Raw genomic sequence first — 15,044 nt, 5'->3', positions numbered from 1 at the left:
TTATTCAACATGTATATCTGTGGGTTTTGGATTGTTGCTTAGACATATACACACATACAGACATATATTCAACACTGGCTCAGCAAATGAAAGACAAACATCAGCAGGAACATAGTTATGTTGGTTTACATTTGGAAGACTGAAAGGGTCCTTTAACTACTGTTAAAACATTAGCCTGAGTGTCAGACTGAAGCTCCCAGAACCTTCAGTCTGACATGGCTTCCATTGAAGGCAATTTACAAGGGGGAGGGAATTTGATTTTTCCCTAACCAATCAGTAGAGAACAACGACTCACCCAGAATCTGACGTCATTAATATCCATGCCTCGGGGGGTGCCGAAAACAAGCGAGCATTGCCCGTTTAAAATGTCTCCGTCGTCGTCCACGTCCAGCTGCATCGCTGTTAAATCCAGTTTAGCAGCTTCCTTAATTTGGTCCTCCATTAACACAAGTAGTGGCGAAATACCTTGATAGCATCATTAATGTGGTCTGTAGGATCTGTAGCGGTCGCCATTGTTGCTATCCTCACCAGTTACCCACCGGCGTACAGCTTGACATCAGCGTGGTGCTGATTGGCTAATCGCTAGACCCCCAGCGTTCATTGGTCTGTCCAGCGTTTGGACGAGATAAATCGCAAATTCATTGCAGTATGCCAGACCAGAGATGCAAGCCTACACAGTTGAGTGAGCGGGGTCTATGGTCTGGAACCAGGCTATTAAAACATCTCTGTTATTGAAATAATCAAGGGATTAAAGTAAATTTGATGTTTATGAACAATAATCATATATGACCATAAAGCCATGACCATAAAACTTCATTCAAAGCCTAGTCCCAACTAAATGCCCAGTCCCTTTTACTAGCCTGCCTAATTAGACTCCTGGTCTGGTCCCTGCATACAAATATCAATGTTTTAACTTTTGTCAGTAAGGAGAAGCTGCACATCATGTGCTTGATTAGATTCTTCACAATTCAATTGTTCAGTTAATTTTACTGAAACTGTGAGCACCAAAAAATAATTCATTCAGATTTACTGGCCTAGTGAACAAGAGAGCTGGAGAAAATAAAAGGTGACTTCCTTCCTCTGAAGCTGTCATAAATTCAAAGTGTATGTCCATTCCTTGATTACGCTGTAAGGCATACATTATTCCATGTTATTCCATACATTCATTATTCCTTAAGTCTGTAAGAGTCCACTGATAAAAAGAATCAAATGAGTTTTCAAAATAATCCAAGTTATGAATATTGTTTTAACAAGATAAAGTGGAATTGAAGGCCTGTCCAAAATATAGGCCCACTGAGTTCAGTGATTTAAGCAAATAATAGCTTAGGCTGTGAATGGAAGTTTTACAGTATTCAACATTTTTTTCTTCCCAAAGTGGGCCCTTGTTGCCCTGCCAAAGAACCTCTAGATTCTCTTCAGTGAGCTCTCCTTGACTTTTACAGGTGTAGTTTCTGTCAGTGGCCGGTGTCTCCTCAGCAGGACTGGCTGCGCCATGGCTGACAGCTGGTGTCTCCTCAGCTGAGCCTGTAGCGTCTACAACTGCTCCATCATTTGAGTGAGGCATGTTTGTAATGCCATCATGAGTGAGGAGCAGCTGAGCCTTTGCCATTTGTGGGGCCTGCCTACAGGCCCTTCACCTTCAGACTCTTCTGGGCTTTCCCAGACTGGCTTCTACCCACCCCCACTCCACTCATTGCGTAGTGTAACTGTGTTCGTAGTCACCTTCCCATCTGAATGGAGCACCTTTCATTAAGATGTAGGGTACAGATCAGTGGCGGCTGCTGGTCTTTCACACAGGGGAAGCTCACTTTAAGTTTCCATTATAAAATTTGTCATATTGTAATGTTGGAGAGCTAGCAAGATTTGACAGTGACACCTACTCTAAGCTCCCCCCAGTGCTCCGTCCAAAGCCACGCCCCCACAAACTTGAAAGCGCATCCTGCAGTACACCGACAGAGAAGCTAATGTTAGCATTGGGCAAAAGTAGCTAAGTTGGCTAACGTTACATATTTCATGAAAATAACAAATCCCCCCGAAGCAAAACAAATACTTACCTGTCTAACAGAAAGACAGCAATCTCTGCATCACATTTCAGGCCCATCAGCTCCCTCAGTTGTCTACGCCGTTCAAAAGCTGCACTGATGTTGACTATGGTTTGTCCTCTCACTTTATCCAAAGCCTTTTTCGTTGGAGCCTTTTCTGCCTCTGACTTTCTTTTCTCAGCCTGTTTAGCGGGGTGAGCCATTACAACATTTTCTCAGCCATTGTTCAGCAAACACATTCTCCTGCTAACTCAGTATTTCTGCTGAGGAGTATGCTGAATATTTCCAGCAACGGTGACATGTGATGAGTACATGCAGGGAGGAGGGGGGGACAGAGGGGGGCGTGGGCAGGACCAGGGCGATCCACTCGCACCGAGAGGCAGGGATTGGTCAGAGTTTTTACAGCCTGCAGCTGCCACAGAGGTCGGATTTTTTTTCGCTCCTTTTCTGAACACATTATGTATTCACTACTCTCAGGATGGAAGGACCATTTCACCCAGAATAACAAAAAGTGTTTCTGAACAGGATTATCAACTATAGCTTTAATTGAAGCCATTTTTCAACCATGCCATAGAACCACAGCAAAACATGCCTCAAAGATTTTCAGATGGCTTTAAACACCTGAACTGTGGTGGAAATGAGCTATATCCCTTATGGAAATAAGCAACTCTGGACAGCACTCTGTCAGAAGACTCCACTTGCAAATATCCACATAGGACTGAGCTTGAAATGCGATGATGCAAGTGTGTATTTCCAAAGCGCTGGTTCCACCTTTTAGACAGTTCTTCCAATCATCATGCATACACCAAGCAACCTCTCCTGCCTACTGCTCCATTAGGTCCTAGGGAAGCTGAGCCTCCCTGGAAGTGATAATTTTGTCGCATTTATCCAATGACCGTCTCGCTTTGCTGCATGAAAAAAACCTGCTCAGCGCTGTCTCATAGGAATGCTTGGAGGCTCCACGTCCACCATGCTGACACGAGAATGTATGACAGCGAGGTCGCGTTTGAAAACTGGTGATAAACAGTTTGAACATCATAGTCATGATGCTAAACACATCCTAGCGCACATTTAATGCAATGTAAATTCTTATTTTAATGTAAATTCAATGGTGCATATTTGACCATTTCTTCTATGAAATTTTAGGGGAAGTTCAGACTCCCTTGTTGTCTCAGAGCAATCGCCCCTGGTACAGATACAGCAGCAAGCTTTGGGACAAACATCCCTCTCTGCTGTGGAAAAACCTGTTGTAACCTTTCTTAAACATGGAGGAAATAATGTGCTGCAATTGTTTACTTAAATTTTGGATATTATCTTTTTGTCAATAAAAGACAAGGTACTTGATAAATCAGTGAATTAATAAATCAGTAAATAATGAATAAGTAAAGTTATTTTAGTTACAGTTTATATCTTTTAAAGAAATGGCCTTATGTGTGGATTTTGCTCTGTGGATATGTCCCTAGACTTTGGACAGACTATGGACTTTCAACCTCTCTTCTTTTTGAAATATAGTTGTGATGTATACTCATACTGGGTCTCATTCATGAAATGTGAGCAGAATGAATTTGTAGGTACCAACAAAATACATTTACTTCCGACTGCTCATAGTGCTTGTGTAAAAAAGAAATGCACATAAATATTGCTTGTCATTATCAGAAATTCTCCTCCAAGAACCGTCACCTTATCGTGGTGGAGGAGTTTGAGTGCCCTAATGACCCTAGGAGCTATGCTGTCGAGGGCATTTTGCCCCTGGTAGGGTTTCCCATGGCAGATTGGTTCTGGGCGAAGGGTCAGACGAAGAACGGTTCAAAAGACCCTTCATGATGGTTATGATCAAGGATACGTGTACCCGGCCCGGAGGGTTACCGGGGCCCCGCCCTGGAGCCAGGCCTGGGGTTGGGGCCCGTGGGCGAGCACCTGGTGGTCGGGCCTTCGCCCATGGGGTCCGGCCGGGCCCAGCCTGAACCGGCTACATGGGTTCGTCCCCCTGCAGGCCCACCAACCGTAAAGGAATCCAGAAGGGTTCGGTACAATGTGGATTGGGCAGCAGACCAAGGCGGGGGCCTTGGCGGTCCGATCCTCGGTTACAGAAGTTGGCTCTTGGGACATGGAATGTCACCTCTCTGGCGGGGAAGGAGCCGGAGCTTGTGGAAGAGGCTGAGCGCTACCGGCTAGATATAGTCGGCCTCACCTCGACACATAGTTCTGGCTCTGGAACCCTAGTCCTTGAGGGGTTGGACTCTCTCCTTCGCTGGAGTTGCTCCGGGTGAGAGGCGGAGGGCCGGGGTGGGCTTTCTGATAGCCCCCAGACTCTCTGCCTGTACGTTGGGGTTTACCCCAGTAGACGAAAGGGTTGCTTCCCTGCGCCTTCGGGTCAGGGAACGGGTCCTGACTGTTGTCTGTTTATGCACCGAACAACAGTTCAGAGTACCCACCCTTTTTGGAGTCCCTGAGACGGGTGCTGGACAGTGCCCCGACCGGGGACTCCATTGTTCTGCTGGGGGACTTCAACGCTCACGTGGGCAATGACAGCGGGACCTGTAGGGGCGTGACTGGGAGGAACGGCCTGCGCGATCTGAACCTGAGTGGTGTTCAGTTATTGGACTTCTGTGCGGGTCGCAGTTTGGCCATAACTAACACCATGTTCAAACATAAGGATGTCCATCGGTGCACGTGGCACCAGGACAGCCTAGGTCGCAGGTCAATGATCGACTTTGTAGTCGTATCATTTGACCTGCGGCCATATGTGAAGAGAGGAGCAGAGCTGTCAACTGATCACCACCTGGTGGTGAGTTGGATCAGATGGTGGGGGAAGACGCCGCGCAGACCTGGCAGGCCCAAACGAACAGTGAGGGTCTGCTGGGAACGCCTGGTGGAAGAACCTGTCCAGATGATCTTCAACTCCCACCTCCGGGAGAGCTTCGACCGCGTCCCGAGGGCGGAGGGGGACATTGAGTCCGAATGGGCCTTGTTCCGCTCTGCCATTGTTGAGGCGGCGGTTGCGAGCTGTGGCCGCAAGGCCGCTGGTGCCAGTCGCGGCGGTAATCCGTCAGGCTGAAGAAGGAGGCCTACAGGGCATGGTTGGTCTGTGGGTCTCTGGAAGCAGCTGACGGGTACCAGCGGGCCAAGCGGAGCGCGGCGGCGGCAGTCGTGGAAGCAAAAACTCGGGCGTGGGAGGAGTTCCGTGAGGCCATGGAGGAAGACTATCGATCGGCTCCAAAGAGGTTCTGGCAAACTGTCCGGCGCCTCGGGGAGGAAGGCGGCAACTTGCTCACACTGTTTACAGTGGGGGCGGGGAGCTGCTGATGTCAACTGGGGACATTGTTGGGCGGTGGAAGGAATACTTTGAGGAGCTCCTCAATCCCACCAACACGTATTCCAGTGAGGAAACAGAGACGGGGTCTCAGGAGTGGGTCGTCCAATTTCTGGGGCAGAAGTCGCCGAGGTGGTGAAACAACTCCGACGTGGCGGAGCCCCGGGGGTGGATGAGATTCGTCCCGGATATCTCAAGGCTCTGGATGTTGTAGGGCTGTCTTGGCTCACACGCCTCTGCAGCATTGCGTGGACATCGGGGGCAGTGCCTCTGGAGTGGCAGACCAGGGTGGTGGTCCCCATTTTCAAGAAAGGGGACCAGAGGGTGTGTTCCAACTACAGGGGGATCACACTCCTCAGCCTACCCGGTAAGGTCTACTCCAGGGTGCTGGAGAAGAGGGTCCGGTCAATACCTCGGATCGAGGAGGAGCAATGTGGTTTTCATCCCAGACGCGGAACCGTGGACCAGCTTTTTACCCTCGCCAGGGTGCTGGAGGGGGCATGGGAGTTCGCCCAACCAGTCCACATGTGTTTTGTGGATTTGGAGAAGGCTTACGACCGTGTCCCCAGGGGCATCCTGTGGGGGGTGTTCCGGGAGTATGGGGTGGGTGGCCCCTTGCTAAGGGCCATCCAGTCCCTGTACCGAAGGAGCATGAGTCTGGTTCACATGGCTGGCAGTAAGTCGGACCTGTTCCCGGTGAGGGTTGGACTCCGCCAGGGCTGCCCTTTGTCACCGGTTCTGTTCATAACTTTTATGGACAGAATTTCCAGTGGTGGAGGGTGTCAGGTTCGGTGATGGGAGAATCTCGTCCCTGCTTTTTGCGGATGACGTGGTCCTCCTAGCTTCATCGAACAGTGACCTCCAGCTCTCACTGGGGTGGTTCGCAGCCGAGTGTGAAGCGGCTGGGATGAGAATCAGCACCTCCAAGTCCGAGGCCATGGTCCTCAGCCGGAAAAGGGTGGATTGCCCACTCCAGGTCAGGGGGGAGGTCCTTCCTCAGGTGGAGGAGTTTAAGTATCTCGGGATCTTGTTCACGAGTGAGGGTAGGATGGAGCGGGAGATTGACAGGCGGATTGGGGCAGCGTCAGCAGTGATGCGGGCGCTTAACCGGTCCGTTGTGGTGAAAAGGGAGCTTAGCTAAGCTCTCTATTTACTGGTCAATCTTCGTTCCAACCCTCACCTATGGTCACGAGCTCTGGGTAGTGACCGAAAGAATGAGATCGCGAATACAAGTGGCCGAAATGAGTTTCCTCCGCAGGGTGGCTGGGCTCAGCCTTAGGGATAGGGTGAGGAGCTCAGACATTTGGGAGGGACTCGGAGTAGAGCCGCTGCTCCTCCACATCGAGAGGAGCCAGTTGAGGTGGTTCGGGCATCTGGTAAGGATGCCTTCCGGACGCCTCCCTTGGGAGGTGTTTCGGGCATGTCCAACCGGGAGGAGACCTCGGGGCCGCCCCAGGACACGCTGGAGGGACTATATCACCCGGCTGGCCTGGGAACGCCTCGGGGTTCCCGTGGAAGAGCTGATGGAAGTGGCTGGGGAGAGGACTGTCTGGGCTTCCTTGCTGAGGCTGCTGCCCCCGCGACCCGGACCCGGATAAGCGGAGGACGACGACGACGATGACGATTATCAGAAATTACAATTTTAATTCATATTGTGCTTTGTTATGTTCTCAGTACACAGATGGTTTTAAAACACATAAGTTAAACATGACAAAAGATTAAAAATATCACACATTTAGCTAAATTAGTTAATGGCACCCATTACTTCCTTCCGGGGCTTTGATTTACCTGTCCCTGTCACACCAGGAAAATACTTTTTTTTTTTCTCAACTCCACTTAACCCAAAATAATTTCAATTTCAACATCAGAAATGTTTTTCTTTCTCTCTCTGTCTTCTTCATTTGCTCCATGTTTGCAGGTCGACAGGATGCACCTATCCATAGTAATTATCGCCTCCATATATGTTGGTCACTGGCTATTCATGGGTGGGGAAGTATGCTACTTGCTGACCAGTGGGAGCATGCTGCCAATTTACAATTGATTTGCATTCATGAACATGCTCGCGTGCCTATGATCAAATCTGAGTTTCCAATGGCATTTCTGAATTCCGGTTTAGGTTTTAGGTTTTTCTGTGTTTAAATCTACTCACAGATTTACTTACATTTCATGAATGAGACCAACTTTAAATACAAATTACACATAAATATCAAATCAATTACTGTAATATTCTCTGGTCTCTTTTAGCCATGCTTGTGGGATGGCTCCAGCAGTATTACTGTTGGTTTATCAATCCATCAATTTGGTCCACAGGATCAATATTGAAAAGGACCTGTGGAAAGCTGACTCCAGCCAGACTCCCAGCCTGCTTCATCCAGGACACATAACTTGGATTTTATTCTCACCTGGTGTAGGGCAGCAGTGTTTTGATGGGACAAATGTTGGCACAGGATTTCTTTGCTGATTCTGTGTTGCAAACAGATGGCCATAATGTCATGTTATCAATATGTTTTGCTTGATTAGGTTCATGCTGATTTTGACTTCCTCCTGCATGTCAGTGGAGAGAGCAAACAAACTCAGTGTACTCTACTTTCAATTTTCATACTAACTGCATTCATTTCATCTATTTGCCATCCTGTGAGCCTTTCCAGTTGACAAGATGTGTAACTTACTTTTGAGTATTTATCAACGTCGACCTGTGACCTGTGTGTGACCTGTTATCTGTGGGCTGTTGCTGCCTCTGGGGCACAGCTGGAGGTCTGCTGTACAGAGGTCCAGGTCAGCTGACACTCAGTAACAGTAGCATGCATACAGAGTCCTGCAGTGCATGGTGTTGATAAGGAGGACAGGTGAATGCTGAGCCTGGAGGGCTGGTGAAGGCTGACCTCATGTCAAGGCTCATCTCTGGGGTTGTGTAGGAGTGTTTGGAAAAGGCCCCTGAGCTACAGCTCTGCCCTCAGAAGGTCACCAGCAGCTCTTAACGCCACACTGCAAAGTTATTCACACATCTAACCATTCAAGGGCGTGCATATTTACAGCTCTGCCCATACATTGTTACTTGTGCTTAGGAGCATTTTAACAGGACATATAATACAGTACATAGCCTTTCCTCATATTAAAGATACTCTACTGAAAAGAAAGGATTAAAATAGTCCTAGGTTAATACTTCCTAAACTACCTTTAGCTGAAGTTCAAATTGTGCCTGGAATTGTGCTAGAAATCACAGTAATAGTAGTGTAGACAGTTTGCCAGGATATGGTATATTTTATAAGCTTTTCTTTTTTTCCCTTATTTTGCTCATGTAGCAACAGTATGATAATAAACTGGGGACGTTGTCAAGAGTCAGTTAACACTACATGATAGCAAGGTTTGCGACCAATTGGGCAAAGTGGGCCATGATCCCCAAATGCATGTCAACTGATTTTTTAACAGAATTCACTGGGTTCTGCATTGTTACTTAAAGAATAGGTCTTGTCTCCTTTCCATTGCAAATCTATTTCAAAGCCCAAACCAACAATGTGTTAGGCCCCAGTCATACAGAAAGCATTTTGCAGGTTGCAAAACATGAGGCACACTGCACTGCCTTTTTTTTTTTTTTTTAAAGTGAATGCCACTTATCACTATTATCGCCAATAATCATTTGCTGCGCCTTTTAAATTGTTGCCAGGCAACCAACCAATCACCTCCTTACCCTAACCTTCCCATGTAATCAATCTACTATTTACTTTTTTATTTTATTTAATTTTTTACAGTAATTAGTAGCTAGTTCCTAAAATGGACAAGCAGAGGGTACTTGCTCTAGCTCTGGTTGAGGGTAAGAGGCTGTCAGTAAATAGTTTGTCGGGCACAGGGAAGCGGAGATCTGTGTGGGTACATTAGACCCTGAAAAAGAGGGTAGAGCACGGGGAGTACCACCAGTCGGTCCAAGAGCTTTGCCTCCATGATGGCTGTTACTTAGTACTGCACTTATATGCTTCCATACCTGCTGTTTTCTATTAAGATGGTGGTAACTGCAGATCAGAGTTCTCCGGCAAAAAAGCCAGGCGCGTAGAGCGCAGAAAGGCCATAGCGACGCAAAAACAGCAAGCTATAAGTTTCATTCTCTTTAAAAACGATTAAGCTGCTAAAACACTTCCTGTGTTATTGGGGCCTTAATCAGCTTTTCAGTTCTGTCTGACTTCTATACACTTTCTGTGGCTCTTATGGAGCTTTATCCCTATCTTTATTCAAGAAAGTGGTCTATCAATTTGAGAGCATTATTTATTGATTTCACACTCAAAAACCCTGCCCCCACACTAGCACAAATAGCCTCTGCTTGCGCTTGGATCTACTCTGTTTCTGCTCAAACTGTGTGTTTGCACTCAGATACCATGTTGCTCGCACTCAGATACCATGTTGCTTGCACAGATTTCCTGCTCGAGCTTCGGCTTTTCTCCTCATGCTGAAACAGTTTCTGTATATACCAATGGGCTGTCGGACCAATGACATGGACCTGCTCACTTAGCACCACTGCGCTAGCTAACATTATGGGCTGTAGTTTCGCAGACCGGGCAAGGCGGGGGCGCAGCGCACCTTCGCGTCACCAACTGGGTGTGGCCAGGCGGATTTTGCAAGTTTGGCACACCGTGCGCGCTGGCGCAGCTACTCGTCTGTCCCACCTCCGTCCCTCCTACCAGTGCAAGTTGGAAAGAGGGAGGAGAGAAGGCGTGGAGTGGGTTATACACACATCACACCAATCAAATGAGCCCCTCTCCTCGCCCTTAAATGTGCCGCGCGAAGGTGTAATGAGAGTTTACTCAATTCGCCATGGCAGAAGAGAGCAGCAGCATCAGATGGCCAAACTTCTCCCAGGAGGAAACTGATGTTTTGGTCCGGGAGGTCCAAGCTCGCAGTGTCCGAATATACGGAACTGCGAGCAGACCTCCATGGGCTGATGATGCAAAGGTAGCCTGGGAGGAGGTCACCACAATTGTAAATCAATGTTGCGTTTCTCTCGTGCGCACGCTCTCTCTTTCTCTCTCGCAGTCTCACTCTGTTTCTTTTCTTTTGACTTTTCTAAGATGACAGATGCTGAATATATACTCCCTATCTGATGCTGTGGCTGTTTGTGGTTGGCTGAGAGGGATGTGAACTCATTAGTTTGCAGCTGTGTTAATCAAATCAGGTTGGGTTTCCATTACGCGTGCCAAACGTGCCAAACGGTGCCAATCCCCTTTGATCTGACATCAGATGTGACGGGAGAGTTGATATAGAGATACATTTACATGCTGATTGCAGATAGTTGCATTGAATAGTGTTTTTTGGGGGGATTTATTGCATTGTTAATGCGCCTGATATTCTGGAAACCTGCCTGTGAGATGTTGGTGACGTGTGCGCACTGTCAGCCAAACTTCGGCTTACACCGGCTGCACTCCCGCTGCGCTACAGTAGACCTGGTTTCAGCTGGTGAGCTTTTAGCGCACCTTCGGCGAAGCCTTTTGGCACAAAACTGTCACTGCCGTTTACTCAAAGATGCCTTATCATTTTAATATATTTAAAATTTATATGTAGGCCTATGGATAAAAAATTCAGTTTTATTACAAAATAATATCTCTCAAAGACAGAAATTCAGATAGGCCTCTATAGGAGACACATACACACACTAGAGTGTGGCGATCCAAGCCCGACGGTATCCAATGGGTCGGCCGGGTTTGGTCAAAAATGCAGAGCTACATTTTTGACCAAACCCGGCCCGACCCGTTATAGCTATATAAATTGTATTCAGGCTCAGGTCAGATTCGGTCAGCTTTCAGTAAAAATGTAGTGTAAAAATAAATAAAATCCTATTGTCTGTCCTGTTTATTGCTTGGGGACTGTTATTTACGTGACAACACCTGAACATAACACACACAGACACACATTGGCTGTTTGTTTCTACCTCTCTCCTCACTGGAAGTCTCAGACCTCCAGCCGCCCGCCTCCGCCTTGATTGAACGCTGAAAATAAAATAAAAGAGGGAGACAGGTTTTTCCTATTTTATCTTATTTTGTTTTATGTCTCCCTCTCCTCTCGCTGGAAGCGTCGGACCTCCCGCCTCCCGCTCCCGTCTCAAACACGGAGGTCTCCCTCTCCGCAGCTGAGCACCCGCAGCGCACGCCCGGCCTGTTAAATAGCCTGTAACCACTGTGTGACACAAACTCAGTGCTTTGGTCATTAAATAATGTCGGGCTCGGTTTGGGTTCGGCAGAAATATGCGGCCTGTGCCGCACTCTAACACTCACGCACAAATACACGGAAAACCGGACATTATCATCAGTTTATAAAACCCCCCCAGATGCCCCGGACAGGATGTGAAAAGTGGACATGTCCGGCCAAAAGAGGACGTTTGGTCAGCCTGCGCCGCCACACCCATCTCAGCGCACCTCGGTTTGCCAAACTACCAAACTGAGCGCGCCTCGGGTTGCGCTGCTCGAAACTAGCTCTGCGCAGGGTTCGCCACCCTGCACCGCGCCAGGAAACTAGAGGTCTATAGCTCAACTGAGGAGGATGCTATTAATGTTTACATCTCACATCACAAGCATGAGCATCCGGTCCATGAGTAGATGCAAGCTTCTTTCAGCGCATTGATATGGTCGGCAGGTGTCGTTAGGTAGAAGGAAAATAGTTCTACGCAGCTGTTTCCAGTGATAAACTTACTGTACACTACAGCTCAGCACCACAGAGCAGACGCTAAGTGGTGAACATAATGGAGCATTTAGCAGCTAAAGAGACAAATATTTTCCACAGGAGGAAAAAAAAACAAAGGTTACAGAAAATTAAAATAAAATAAAATAAATAATAAAATAAATAACATAAATTTGTGTGGCAAAATGTGTTTTTGTTTTCTTTACTATCTTCTTAGATGTTTTTAGTTTCCCTTGGAAGGTTAGTTTAGTTTTAGTTTAGTTTTTTTAGCCATTTTAGGACCATTTACTGTTGCATACTGTACAGTAGGGGTTGGAATCATTCGATGACCCACGATATGATATTATCACAATACTTATGTCATGATACAATATTATTGAGATATGCTGAGTATCAATAATATATGTTGCGATATATTGTGATTTATTACCTTTTTTCCAACTGCAAATTATTTCCCCAAAGGAAAACTTTGTCAACATCAGTTTTTACCTCATAAAGTTTTCAGTCGGTTCATCTGACTCACATTAAGCTTGGGTACAGCTGTGTTGATAAAAACAAAACAAAACAAACAAACAAAAAAACGTCGAAACAGAGTCATATAACTGGGTTCCAGTGTTTTTAGCATGTAACAAAGCCTCCATTTTCAACAACGCTGTATGGACGCAGATCTCTACATGAAGTGGGTGATGGGTGTTATTTTCTTAGATCTCTCAGAGTTGGATGGTAGTTTTGACAAGCTAAGTGTGTCCAGTGTTGGTTGATTTTTCAGCAAAGCAGGTTTAGTGTTAGCTTGGCCGTCAGCGGCTAATGCCATCACTGAATGGTGAGCCCTCATGTTCGTTGTATTCCCGGAGTATGACAGTAATGACACTGCTTGCAAATTGCAAAGTGTCATATCCAAGTTCTCCTTTCCTTCTGTGTTAAAAAATCCCAGATGAGTCCAGATGTTTGATTTAAACTCCAATGGCCCACTTTTGATTTTTTTTTCTCCTGGTGCCTCCATCTTTGTTTTCATGAGCTTCCTGCTAAATGCAGCTGAAAATGCAGCTGACTAAGGGTGTATTAAGCACCCTTAGACCTCTGCTGGCAAAAGTAGGCTACTGGTCGAGATACAAGTGTCATAGAGAGAAGAGAGTGAAACACCATAACCTCCTGTTATTAACTCTGGGGTCCGGGTTGTGTGGGGAGCTCTCCGCGGTGCTGAACGACTCCCGGCGGGCGTATTTCTGCCTTGATAGCCGCGACCGGCTCTGGGTCAGCTGGGAAAGGCTTGAGTATAATGAGAGTAAAGTGAAGTGAAGTGAAGTGAATTGAATTGAATTGAATTGAATATAATTGAATATAATATAATATAATATAATATAGGGCGGCACGGTGGTGTGGTGGTTAGCACTCTCGCCTCACAGCAAGAGGATTGCCGGTTCGATCCCGGGCGTGGGAGCCCTTCTGTGTGGAGTTTGCATGTTCTCCCCGTGTCAGCGTGGGTTCTCTCCGGGCACTCCGGCTTCCTCCCACAGTCCAAAGACATGCAGATTGGGGACTAGGTTCATTGATAACTCTAAATTGTCCGTAGGTGTGAATGTGAGCGTGAATGGTTGTGTGTCTCTATGTGTCAGCCCTGCGATAGTCTGGCGACCTGTCCAGGGTGTACCCTGCCTCTCGCCCGATGTCAGCTGGGATAGGCTCCAGCCCCCCCCGCGACCCTCAAGAGGATGAAGCAGTTAGAAGATGAATGAATGAATGAATAATATAATACAACAGCCAAAAGTAAAGAAAAAAAATTCTGTGCCCATGTTTGTCCTGTTTAGGTTCATGAATGCTAACAAAGAACATTAATCCATAAACTAAAGGGCCTTCTAACCACCTGCTGTATTTAGTGAAAGGACATGACTGGATTCTACCTTTAGGTACGACTATTCCTTCTCCTGACATTACTATACCTTCTAAATTCAGGTGTCACTAAGGGAGCCTTTGGTCTTTAGTGAAAGAAATGACCTGACTGTTGTTGTTTATGTCAGTGTGGTTTAGTAAAATCAGACAATATAGCCTGGTTTATTCTTTCACCGTCACTAGAGGTGATTGCTGCTACTGCTCACGTTTGCAGCTGCTGGTATTTGGCGAAAAGGTTAATACAGAAGAGTGATGTTTCTCAGACAGGTGCCATGCTGATGCACAGTTCATGGCCTTTCACAGCAAGCACGGGTCCTCAGACATTCCTGTTGTACTTATCTAACCTCACCAGGTACATCCTTTACATCTTTGGTAACATAGTTGAGACCTCGTCTACTTTTCAGCTCAGTAACTCAGTGCATCTATGTTGTCCTGTAAAACGGAATGTATTTTTTAAAGGCCCATATGGGGATCAAAGTATCTTCATACAACAGTTTGTATGATATCCTAAAAATTAGCATCCCATGAACGTCCTTAACGCAGAGTTGCATATTAACATAAAGTTAGGGAGGTTAGGTAAGTTCACACAGTTCCAAATACCCGTCTCCTGAGGAAAGTCACTGGAGAAGGTGTCTTTTGTGACCCATCCAGCACCCCAGCCTGTTTGCTTACCACTCAGAACCATTTCCTTCTTAAGTCCCATCAGCACATTGGCCACGTTGTCGCAGCCTTCTAAAATACATTAGTCATGCATGAATTACTGGCTCGTCATAAAGTAGGATATGTACAAATTTTGGTACATTACTTTAATAAGAAAACATATGAACAGTGCATAAGAACAGCCTGGGATCATGAATGTTGCAAACTAGCTTAGCTAAAGGTGCTATGGTTGTGTGTCAGTGCTCCATGTTATGTTGTTATGTTATTGTCACTATAAAAAATAATTAACAAACTAAAACCACATGGCTAACAAAGTAGAGGAGAGCCTTTAAGGTACACTCATGATAGTCTACAGGAAGTAAATGATGGAAGACAAGGAAGATATAGACATTTGTAGGCTAAATGTAGGATATTTTACTATTCCGTACAGTAATTTTCGGGGTAAATTGGGTTTGATGAAAGTGTTCTGTATGTCCTAT

This window comes from Epinephelus fuscoguttatus, linkage group LG5, assembly GCF_011397635.1.
Source record: "Epinephelus fuscoguttatus linkage group LG5, E.fuscoguttatus.final_Chr_v1".
NCBI lineage: Eukaryota > Metazoa > Chordata > Actinopteri > Perciformes > Serranidae > Epinephelus > Epinephelus fuscoguttatus.
Note: the sequence above shows the minus strand (reverse complement) of the source record.